The 12,759-nt window shown below is 47.1% G+C and overlaps 1 pseudogene; it reads right to left on the bottom strand.

The window, feature by feature from the left end:
- Nucleotides 1-10,201: 10,201 nt before the first annotated feature.
- On the bottom strand, nucleotides 10,202-10,991 carry LOC107124295 (annotated as a pseudogene).
- Nucleotides 10,992-12,759: the final 1,768 nt, after the last annotated feature.

Raw genomic sequence — 12,759 nt, 5'->3', positions numbered from 1 at the left:
CCTACCTGTCATGGCAGCTTTGATTCTTATTACATGACATATGCTCTGTGCAACCTCCAGGCCCTGTGTTTGCCAAGACTTGGGAGGGGGTTGCTATTGCACCCCACCTTCCATAGCAAGGTTTCAAATTGGTCTGTCATCTAGAGTAGAACTCCAGCTATCCAGACCTCAGTTATTGAAAACATTATAAATTATTGGTATTCATGGTTCTCTGTTTATTAGTTCCAGTTTACCATAAACGTAGGGGAGCCAGCAATTTATCAGAGCCTGCAAAGTGTCCCAAAATCATTTTATGGAGCTCCAGGAACTCCTGCCATGCATTTGTCTGTGGGTAGCAGTCTGGATGTATGGAAATAGCACTCCTGCTTTTCTGAAGTGCTCTTCATTTAGATGTTTTTAGACATCCTTTCGGGCATCTAAATAAATAAGGGGAAGGGGCCACGGTTCAGTAGTAGAGCATCTGCTTGGCACGCAGAAGGTCCCAAGTTCAATCCTCAATATCGCCAGTTGGGGGGATTAGGTAGTAGGTGATGTGAAAGACCTCTGCCTGAGACCCCGGAGACCCACTGCCAGTCTGAATAGACAATACTGTCCTTGATGGACCAAGGTCTGATTCAGGATAAGGCAGCCTCGTGAGTTCAAAAACAGTTTGTTGTTCACTTAATTCCATTTTTAAAAAATACATGTGGTGTTTATCAGGGCTTTTTTGTAGAAAAAGCCCAACAGGAACTCATTAGCATAATAGGCAACACCCAATAGCAGAAACTCATTAGCGTATTGGACCACACCCCTGACAGCACCACTCATTAGCATGTTAGGCCGCACCCACGTGTTACCAGAAGTGTGGTCATCCAGCCACACCCACCTTTTGCTTCTTATTCTGTTTACCTTGTTTGTTGTCAAAACTCAGAGCTTTTTTTTGTAGCAGGAACTCCTTTGCATGTTAGGCCACACACCCCTGATGTAGCCAATCCTAATGAGTTTCTGCTGTTGGGTGTGGCCTATTATGCTAATGAGTTCCTGCTGGGCGTGGCCACCTCAGGAGCCAGCCGGAACTCCGTTCCTGTGCGTTCCTGCCCAAAAATAGCCCTGACAGTGACACTGTAAATCTAAGAGACTGTAGATTTTTTTCCCTGTTGTCGCTTAGGTTACTAGATAAAAGGCAATTCTCAAGGTATTTATTGACTCCATTTATACATAGGGTTGCCAACCTCCAATTGGGGCCTGGAGATCTCTCAAAATTACAAGCGATCTCCAAACAACAAGATCAGTTCCTCTGGATGAAATGTCATCTTTGGAGGATGGACTCTATGGCATTTTACCCTGCTGCAGTCTCTCCCTACCTTGAAACCTGGCCCTCCCCAGTCTCCACTGCCAAATCTCCAGGAATTTCCTAACCTGGAGTGGGCAACTCTACCTTTGTCCCCAGTGGGACCCCAAAGTGACTTACATGATTCTCCTCTCCTCGATTTAACCTCACAACAACTCTGTGAGGTAGGTTAGGCTGAGAGTGTATGACTGGTCCAAAGTCATCCAGCAAGCTTCCATGGCCAAGCGGGGATTTTAATCTGGGTCTTCCATATTCTCCTCTTACACACTAACCACTATATTGCACTGGCTCCCGAAGTATCACAATTTCTCTGGTGCCTGGATCAAATAAGAGAAAACGTGCGCACATATGCAGAACAGAAACTGTAAGGGCCTTTCCCTAGGCCAAACCCTGGCTGAGTCAGTCAAGCCGTGTTTAATTCTGCTAATTCATTCATCCACATATGCATTCAAGGCCTATTGCAAAACCAGAGTTCACAACGAAGTATGAGATTCTATTAAAACAAATTCTACCAATGCCTCGGTTTACAGCTATGTAGCCCTATATATGTGAACTGCTGACTGAATATTTTGGCATAATTCCTTGATAAGTGGAAGCAAAGGAAAATACCAAAGCAGTCGTTTATCTGATTCTGCCAGCAAGCAAGTTTTCGGCTGCCTGTTAATAAGATTAATAATTAGTTCCAACAAATAGCTGGGCCAGACATTTCAATCTCCTATCCTTAGCGATAAAGACATGCCAGTAATGTTTGTAAGGAGTGGAGCAGATGTCTAGGATATTAACGACTACCCGCACAGCGCTGTTCTTTGAGACTGGATTTGCAGTTCAGAAAATGATGCTCACAGCTCCCTTCTTTACACACGCGGTTCTACCGTTGACACATGTCCTCTGAGCCACAACAGTTCCGCTGCCGCAGAAATAATAAAGGCACTCAGGGCCTTTTGGGGGGGGGGTCGGTCAGTCAGTCAGTCCACCTTTATTGGCATATACTATTTTTTTTTAAGAGGTCTTGGAGGGAAATGAAGTTTTCAGTCTGTATATTGAAAAGTCATGAACTTTTAGACAGTTTAAAAAGAATTTTGTCAAAGAGGTGCCGGAACTCCGTTCTGGCATGTCCCCCCAGAAAAAAAGCCCTGCCGGCCCTGAGGTAAGACCTGCAGACTTACAGAAAGGAAGAGCATTCGCTTGCCACTTCGTTCACTTGAAACTAGCCTTTTAACCAACAAAACGGGGGAAAGTGACGGCAAATAATAAATTGTGTCTCGCCAGAATAAATGTCAGGGTTCCAGAGATACTGAGCAGTCGTTAGCGATTGTATATCTCAGTACCTCAGAAAGACAGTCATTTTCTACAAATGCCTGCCTGTGAGCAACAAAACCTTTTGCCTTTTGACTTCAGGCAGGGTTTTTTCTCCCTTCCTAGTGTGCTGGAAGCCCCAATGGAAATTAGAGTGGAAATTATAAGAACACTCATACATCGTTTCTGATGGTTTAACACCACAAAGCTGCAATAATTCCCAGCAGTTTATGACAATCATACATGACAGAGTTTGTATTGGGACTCTTTGCTTTCTAGGACCATTATTTGATTACTCAGAATGCATAGCGCAGACTTGCTAAAACGATTTTGTTTCCCTGACTCATATTGATTCAGCCAGAGGTCATTTCGGGGGGGATCGCGAGGGAACGCAGTTCCCCCGGGTGAGGTACGGGGGCGGGGCACATGACGAAGCCCTGCCCCCTGCTTCCGGCCACCCGGCTCCCAGCCCTCATTCAGCCAGGAGGAGGCAGGAGAAGAGGGAGGGTAAGTTGCTTCCTCCCTGCCTCTCCCCACCCCAGCCTGCCTGGGGCCAGGGAGGGCCTTCGCGGGGCTTCCTCGCACTCCCGCCGGCCTTGCAGGTCCACCGCCGGGTCCCTCATGGGGCTCGGCAGTGGAGCTGCAAGGCCGGCGGTGGCAGCCGGGACCATTGGGAGCGGGGTGTGTGGGCTTATGACACATTTCCAGTGATGTCAGGGGGTGTGGCCTTATGACACACTTCCGGTGATGTCAGGGGGTGTGGCATATGCTAATGAGTTATGCTAATGAGTTCCCCTAGCTCTTTTTCTACGAAATGACCCCTGGATTCAGCTGTGACTTTGCAGTGGCTTTTAGGTACCTCACGTACATTTGTTGTTAGCTGTGAACATGAAAGCTATTTGCCTGGTGAAAGCGGGCCCTCAGTTACCGGACGTGTAACAGCACATGGCCTTTTCACAAATTCACCAAATGTAGGTCTTTCAAGATGATTACCCCAGGTAGCTATGTCATGTGGGGATATCGTAACCTCAGGGACGAGGCTTGTTGCGTGATCTCTCTTTCCTGATGAGCAACCCATTGAAAGGGAAAGTGGCAGTTAGAGTAGAAAGACCCACACTTTGGCTTGTCTACATGAACCCTTTTCTGTTATGGTATCGGCACTCCAACCTTGCTTAACTCCAGAGAGCACAACCGTGAGCTTCCAGATACACGCAGTTGCCATTTTGTGCAAACAGGCTAACACATATATTGTCCAGCTTCCCTGCGCATGAGCCAATGCCCTCAAGTAATCTGGGCTTCTGGTCATACAAGCCAAAGCTGGAGACTATGCACCTGGTTCACACAACATGGTGACTGTGCATGTTGAGAGGATGACACAGAGAGCAGTCTGCTATGCGCAGGGTGGTAAAGACCGAAAAGGGCTCTGGTTTTAATATTCACACAGCACAGGGGCACAATCAAACAAGGCTTTTCTCACACAGCTATGTGTGTGAAGGAAATCTAAACTGTGTGTGTATTTTGGTTCCCTGTGCAGGTGAGTTTATTCTCCTTCAGTGCTCAAGCAAAACTTGGTGGCAGTCACCCATCACTTCAGAGTTTAGTGTGTGTGTGTGTGTGTGTGTGTGTGTGTGTGTTTAAGTTTACCTCAGTGGAAATTGAAAGACTTATAAGCCAGAAATCTGAATCAGTCGCCCCACACTGTTGGCATCTTTTTAAATTGCTTTGTTCTTGTGCCTTTTAACAGTAGCCATTCAGCAATTAAATAACTGAAGCTTTCCACGGTGTGGTTTTTTTTTTTTTAATCTCCATGCCAGGAAAAGTTTTCCATGTTCAGAGCTAGGAAAGAAACTGGCAGTTCTAAAATCCACAATGTTAAAAAAAAATAATGAGGGAAAGCGCCACCTTGTGGGACTACAACATATCTCTAGCAGGGTTCACAATGCAACTGGGTGCGTGCTTAAACTGAGCAGCGCATTCTTCTCCAAGAAGGGCCAAACGAAACGTGATAGCGTCCTCATGGCCGCCGTAGGGATGCTGCCACCATTTTAAAGTCATTTAAAAATGCTGCAAGGGCCTGAGGATCAGGCCCGCAGCCTGATGAACTGAGGGTCTGTTGGTCCCGTCTCCACCCACAACACACACCATATCAAGTGCTGAAACGGATGCATCCCCCCCTCCTGCGGTAATTTCTGTAGCTGAAAATATATGGGGGGGGGGGAGAAGACAGCTGCCCTTGTGGCATTTTTAAATGACTTCAAAAATGGCCATCATGTCTAGTTTGATCCTGAGGGGACAGATTGTTGAGTTCAATGCTGCACATTGAGAGACTGGAGAGTACGTGTGTGTGTTTTTACTCTTTAGCTGTCTTTCTCCCTGTACACACACACTCACACACACACTCAGTTGACCAAAGCACTTGGGTAGCAGCAGAGCAACATGGTAGCAGAATACGGTTGCCAGATGGGCCCTTCCAGTTGCATCAGAAAGTGGCACCGTGACACTCTAGGAACACTCCAATTTCTATGGTTAAAACCATAGAGATTTAGGGAACTCCCACAATATTTTGACATCGTTTCACATCCATCTTTGCTCCCACTGGAGTAACGCAAGGCGCCAGAGGCCAGGGGCAGGAAATCGCTATGGCACGCAACCTGATACAACTTCAGCCCTCACCCTCACTTTCCTGTGCATCTTCTTTACCCTGAGCATACATCCAGCATTCCCTGACAGCCACAAGAACATATAGAACGCTTTGGTTATCTACTCTCTCCACGGTTTATAAAGATCATTCCTGACCTGGTCAATGCCCAATAATTTGGCCCTGCCCAAGAATTTTTTGAAATTGATAGTTGGTAACCATATCTTAAAATGACATCCTTCTGTGTAGATGTGTGGAAGTTCACTTTTAATACCTAGGCCGGAATACAATCATCGGTACCTTTCAGTTGTCGACAGAGGGAAATAGCTGCCTGGTATCTAGTTTTGCTACGTCCTTTCCCAGTTTCCTTCTTAGGGTATATTCCAAGAAGCTGGTACAAGGCAGCCTTACAGCAGTGTCAAGGGAACCTGAAGGGTCTTTAAGAGCTGAAGCCAGAAAGTTTCCCACACAGCACCCTTTCTAGCTACAACCCAGAGCCTTGTGATCCAGGAAGACATAACCGGCCATAGCGATCAATTAGTTCTGTATTTTCACTTAGCGACCTGATGAATGGTGTTTGTCACATTGTATGTAATGTGGCATTAAAGCACTTAGGAGACCATATCAGTGTTTTACTCCAACTATAATGAATGTGTTGACTGTTTCCTTATAGACTGGGGGTAAGCATACAAATGTCTGTGACAACGAATTCCCTTGTTTTCGTACCATAATAGCACTGTGTACTTTGTATGTCTTTCTAGGCTTGCGCGCGTGTGTAAAGAAGTCTATTAAAGCTCTGATGACAAAAATTCAGTTATTTATTTAGATATTTATAGCCTGCTTCCCTCTCTGATGGGGACCCAAAGGGACTTACAACAGCATTCAACCCCCTTCATTTTAACCTTGTGATCCAAGAAGACATATCTGGACATAGTGACCACAACAGCCCTGTGCGGTAGGTCAGATTGAGAGTGACTAGATGGCGCATGGTCACCCAGTCAAGTTTCCACGAAAGAGCGGGGAATTGAACCTGGGTCTCACAGATCCTAGTCCAACACCATAATCCCTACACCACACTGTCCTTCATGTCCACTTTAAATCATCCTGTTCATGTTGGCCATCACAGAGCTGGAAGGGACCTCCAGGGACATCTAGTCCAACCCCATGCACAATGCAGGAAATTCACAAATACCACCCCCAGTGACCCCTGTTCCACGCCAAGAAAATGCCAAAAAACCTCCAGGATCTCCAGCCAAATTAGCCTGGAGAAAAATTGCTCCCTGACTCCAACATGGCAATCAGCATTTCCCTGGGTGTGTAAGAAAGGGCCACAAGAACTAAGCACTGAGGCAACCCTCCCTGCTCTCCCTCTCATGATCTGCCTAAGTTCACACAATCAGCATTGCTGTCATATGGCCGTTTAGCCTCTATTTGAAAACCTCCAAAGAAGGAGAGTCCACCACCTCCCAAGGAAGCCTGTGCCACTAACCGCTCTGTCAGGAAGTTCTTCCTAATGTTTAGCCAAAAACTCTTTTGATTTAATTTCAACTCATTGGTTCTGGTCTGACCTTCTGGGGCAACAGAAAACAGCTTCATATCACCTCTCAGTCATACGATTATCATATCACCTCTCCAGGCTAAACATACTCACAGCTCCTTCAACCTTTCCTCATACGACTTGGTCTCCAGACCCCTCACCATCTTCATTACTCTCCCTCTGGACACATTCCAGCTTATCTATATCCTTCTTAAATGGTGGCGCCCAAAACTGAACACAATCTAACCAGAGCAGAGTAAAGCAATAGCACCACTTCACGCGATCTGGACACTATACTTCTGTTGATACAGCCCAAAATCGCATCTTCCCACTGGCTTTCACACCCTTCTCTCCTGCCCAACAGCAAACTCCACAAGTGCGCATAAACTCAGCCTGAACACTACCTTGAACTATTATAGTGCCTGTTTTCCAAATGTCACCTGTATTCCAGTCTATGAGGAAATGGCGGCCACCATAACTAGATGGCAACTCTTGGCTCTGCTTCAGGCAATGGCTACAGTAAGCTCTAGGGAAAAGCGACATCCATCCACCACTTGAGTTGTTGTGTCTTCAAAATGGCAGCAGAAAAGCTGGGCCATGTTGCCAATAGCAACAAGCACTTCTAGTAGGCCTCAGGCCGGATCACAGTGATTGCTCATTCCTGTTGGAAATGGCCACTGCACCTTACTCGCAGGAGACTGTGAGAATCATCTCTAGTTCCCACTTTTCCCTTCATTGAATTTAGGGTAATGCAGGCTCACTGCAGGGAAGGAATTCCCATCCTTTCCCCCACCTATTCACTCTATGGTAGGGGTCCCGAACCTTTTTAAGCCTGCAGGCATCTTTGGAATTTTCACACAGGGCGGTAGACCCAAACCACAAAATGGCTACTGCGGGAGGTGGAGCCAGCTGCAAAATGGCTGCCCCAACAGACAGAGATAACGAGGAATTTCAGACAGCCGATATGTTCCGTTTCAGGAACTGTTCACTAACCATTTCTGTCTGTCATTTCAGACAGAACCGTCTTAGTAATAGTTCCCTGATGGAATATATTTACCCTTTCATATTGAAACGCTTCTGTCTCGTTTGGGAAGCGTGCCTGAGCCGTTTTTACCTCAAACCGGTCTTTAATTCCGTCTACCGCTCCTGAAGCACTACGGGGTGCTGTGCAAAATGCCCCGTAGCGCTTCCTCCAGTGACAAGGTTTTCATGCCCTTCTTAGGTGATCTCCGTCTTTTCTCTTTTTTTAACATTTGTTCGAGAGCGCTATGGCGCTGTAACACAACCCCAAAGCAGCACAATAGCGACCCCATTGGGTCCCCATTGTGCCCATGCCCTGATAGATGCCCTCCGATTGTACCTGGAGGGTGCATGGCTCAAGACAGGCACGTCAGTTCTCCTCCCCCTCCTCCTCCTCTTAGACAGATGAAGGAAGTGCGTAAGCACCTCACTCAAAGCTGCTGTGCTGCTGATCATCATCTGCACCACCTCCGGGATCAGTTGCAACTAAGTATTGATGGAGACCATGACTAATACATCAGTAGCCTCATGCACAATCCACTCACCAGCTTCAACCCACAGAGATAAGGGGTTTGCCTCCCTGCCATTTATACCTGATCCAGCTTTGTGTCAGTCACTTCCCAGCCAATCGCCTCTTGGCATGGATGGATGCACATCAGGCTGGGTTAGCAACATCTGTCTCACCAATCACTGATGCCCTGATCTCCCTCCTAAACCTGCTGTCCAATGAGCAGCTTCTCTCCAAGTGGCAACCTGGCAACCCATCACCTTCCCGTCACTCACACCGGGCATGGAAGGGTTAGCAACGTCTGTCTCACCAATCACTGATGCCCTGATTTCCCACTTGAACTCTGTATCCAATGAGATACTTGTTTCCAGGTGGCAGATGTAGTGATCTCGTGTATCTCGGTGGCCCAGGCATCCCAATGGGGTCGCTATTGCGCTGCTTTGGGGTCGCGTTACAGTGCCATAGCGCTCTTAAAAGAATGTTTTTTTTAAAAAAAGATGGAGATGCCTGCGCGGGCGAAAAAGGGCGGGGAAACAAAGTTTGAAATGACAAACCGCTTCAAAGACGGCTCCTTACCGGTAGGTGAAAGGCTGTGTGAAACAGCCGTCCCTGTACCGGTTTATTCCAAGACGGGACAATGGGTGCGTTCAGATGGGCCGTTTAGTCCGCTTTCGGCCTGCCTCAGAAACTGATTTTATCTGCACGATCACACAGTCAAAATCTGCCTCCCGTCACTAGCAGTCGCTTTCCCGCTCAAAACTGCTTTAACCTGGAGTATTTTGATACCAGGTCCCCAAGTGGTGTTTTCCTGATTCTCTGGTTCCAGCTGCACTTTTCTGACGTCTGATCGCTCCTCTGGTGTCGAACTACTTCCGCTTTAAACCCCCTCCCCACTCGAAAGCTGCCCAAAGCTTCCGCTTTTCGCCCGCCGTTTTTTTTTTTAAGCGTTGGCAGTGTGCGCACAGGCGGAGATCCGCCACCGCGTTATTAAAAACAATGTTTAAACGGTGCCTAGTTTTAGCGTTTAGACAAGTTCGGGATCTCACAGAGGCCATTTTGGGGGAAGTTTAAAGGGAAGTGTTCCTTTAAAGTTTAAAGGGAAGTGTTACAGCAGTCGGGTTGAAGTGGAAATCGCTGTTCTGCACATGCGCGAAAATTGTAGTTTTACGGATGGCTGCCTGTGCGCATGCCCAAACTGAGAGAGAGAAACAACAGCGACGCACGCTCCCGCGTGTGGACGGCACGGAGCAATGTGGCTGTGCAGCAATCCGGAGCAAGGAGATGAGTGTGATCACAATTCTCCAGGTTAAAAAAGACCGCATCAGGGCCAGAGCAATTTAAACCGCTCCCAGCATGCCGTCTGACTGCACCCAATGAAGGTTTTAAAAGGGTAATGTGAAATTCCCCAACCACACGTCAGTAAGTTCGACACAGTAGCCCTTGTCTTCCTGGAGTGTTCTTTGTACGCTTCGTATTTCACCGTGTTTGCAAGCTCATTCTGACATTTATTCCAATGACCTAGTTACCTTTTTACTTGCTGACCGGGATCCAAAAAGAAATCTAGCAGTTGCCTTTTTTTTTTTTACTCCTTTTGTCTATTGGGTGCTAAGTGATTAACAGCTATTCACTGTTTAAGAGCAATGCAAGTTTTATTCAGCCATCAGACTACCAATGCAAAAGGTTTACAGAGAATAGAAAGTGCATTAATAAAAGCTAGTCCTTAACCAAGAAAAAAGAAAATATATTATCCATTCAAAATATTTTACAATTGAATAATGTAATAACTTATTCTGGCTACCTACTGATTAAAAAGTAAAGTAAATGAGAATATGACCAGTTTCTGAACGCCACTTTCCCCCCAAGCCGTGACGGTCAGTAGAGATCGCTGAGTCCTGCAGTCTTCCTGGCCTTCTGCATAAGTGCTCTCAGTTGAAACTGCTTGCAAGACAAGAGACGAACATGCTTTAGAAAGATATCTAGATCAATAACTCCACGTCTCAGTGCTTCACCCAGGTAAAAGATGGTGTCTTCAATGGCATTTTCCTCAGCATACAAGTTCAAGATCTGCTTATAGAGAGGTGCCATCGGAACAATAACTTCATCGATGTCATTGTTTTCGGACTGGCTTTCCATTTTTTCCAGGGCAGAACTCAACTCTTCATCTTTCTTCTTCAGAAGTTCAATGTTCTTGTCAACTTCAGTCACTTCCTGGTCAAGGCGAGTTACCATCTCTTCAAGCTTTTGGTGACCCTTTTTCAGGTCTTCTTCTGTGCGCTTCAAGGCATTGAGTTCTGCCTGAGCACGGTCCATTTCCTCTTTCATTCGCCATCTCAACTTATCACTGACAGCCGAAATCAGTGAAGCTCGAATAGTATCTTCACCAATTGTGCCATCTCTGCTGGGACCCATAGTAGTCACAGGAGGCTGAGAAGGGTAGTGCTGTGTGCTAGTTGTCGCTGGAAATGGTCCACTAGGGGGAGGGTAGGGATAGCCTGGATAAACACTTGAGTTGGGAGGTGGTCCTTGGGGGGGTAAGGAGACATTCCACTTGGCATACCTGGCATGTCGGAAGTGTTTGGTGGTCCTGTTGCTGGTAAGGTGGATAAGATGCTGAAATAGTAGGCCGAGAAAAGACAGGAGGTTCTGCTCCAAACACCACAATCATAACTTGAATCAGTCCTATCAAATCAGACTGTGGATGCTTCCACTCATGTAGATATGGAAGATATATCTTTCCGTTTGCATCAACATGTTTCCCAGTTTTAATTATCATTGAACTAGTGGGTTCTTGTATTGTGAGAAAGGGAGAAAAGTACCTCTTTCTCTACCTGCTCTTTCCCATGCATAATCTTATAAACCTCAATCATGTCACCCCTCAGTCGTCGTTTCTCCAAGCTAAAGAGCCCTAAGCGCCTTAACCTTTCCTCATAGGGAAAGTGTTCCAACCCCTTTATCATTCAAGTTGCCCTTTTCTGCACTTTTTCCAAAGCTATAATATCCTTTTTAAGGTGTGGTTTTAAGGGTGATCTTTGGGGCAGTCACTCTCTCACTCTCTCACCCTGAGAGCCAGTTTGGTGTAGTGGTTAAGTGCGCGGACTCTAATCTGGGAGAACCGGGTTTGATTCCCCACTCCTCCACTTGCACCGGCTGATGTGACCTTGGGTCAGTCACAAGCTCTGGCACAGCTGTCCTTGAAAAAGAGCAGTTTCTGTCAAGAGCTCTCTCAGCCCCACCCACCTCACAGGGTGTCTGTTGTGGGGAGGGGAAGGGAAAGGAGTTTGTAAGCCGCTCTGAGACTCCCAGTGAAGGGCGGGGTATAAATCCAATCTCTTCTTCTCTTCTCTTCTTCTTCTTCTAACCTACCTCACAGGGTCATTGTGGTGCTGAAAGTAGGGCGTGTGGTGCCCCGAGTGCCTCAGATTTTGAAAAATGGAATGAACCTGTGGATCTATCCTCTGCTGCGGTATTCTGGCTCTTAGGGTATGAGACTCCTTCACAAAGGGACTGCTAATATTATTCTGCAGCCGGTTGGCACAAGCCCCGGGCTCCTTGCCTAATTAGCCCATTTCTCTCCGCTGACTTTTTTGTCCAGAGTCTGGAATCCCTCTGTTCCCCGTCCCCTGCCTCCATTAGGAGGCACGCCATTTCTCTTTTTTACACCACTGATTCCAAGCCCAGTCAACACTTCTCACTGGCCGGCTGCCCATCCAGCTGGTTTCCAGGCCTTGCGTTCAAGGAGCAGAGAGAACTCTGGCTTGCTTTTTCTTTTCTTTTTCTTTTTTTGCACAATCCCAGAATGTGGTGATCCATTTTCAGTGCAGCCCCCATACGGCGCTTCCTTTACTTCACAACTCCCAACCAGTGTTCCCTCTAAGCTGTGGAGTCCTGTGAGCCAAAATTCTGCTTTGTGAGCTACTGACATTAAAGTTGTGAGTGAGCGATTTGGCTGCTGCGTAAATTAGTTTGCTCTGGAGCCATCCTTTCTGAGCCAAGACAATAGTGTTCATCTCGAGTTGTCAACTGTGGTTTGGGAAGTTCCTGGAGATTGGGGGTGGGGTTTTGGGGAGGACAGAGTTTGGAGACCCTAGAAGTGATACAACACCCTAGAGTCCACAGTTGGCAGCTTTCCTCTGGGGGAACTGATCTCTGTAGCCTGGAGACCAGATGTAATCACAGGACAGCTTCAGGCCACACCTGGAGGTTGGCACCCCTGTTGGCACCCCTTATTACACCAACCCCTACAACTCACCCCAAAACCCCAAATCCCTTTTAAAACATACATAGGCCCCGGTCACACGGGCCAGATAACGTGACGGGAGGCGTGGCTATTTGTGCCACCGCAATTTAATCTGCCACTACCTGATTCGACGCTGCGGCGGCGGACCAGGGTTGTTTCTGGCGGTGTGTGTTTCCGGCGCGCTTCAACGCAG

This window comes from Gekko japonicus, unplaced genomic scaffold, assembly GCF_001447785.1.
Source record: "Gekko japonicus isolate JY-2015 unplaced genomic scaffold, Gekko_japonicus_V1.1 scaffold393, whole genome shotgun sequence".
NCBI lineage: Eukaryota > Metazoa > Chordata > Lepidosauria > Squamata > Gekkonidae > Gekko > Gekko japonicus.
The sequence above is the reverse complement of the archived record's forward strand: the minus strand, read 5'-3'. Positions and strand labels throughout refer to the sequence as shown.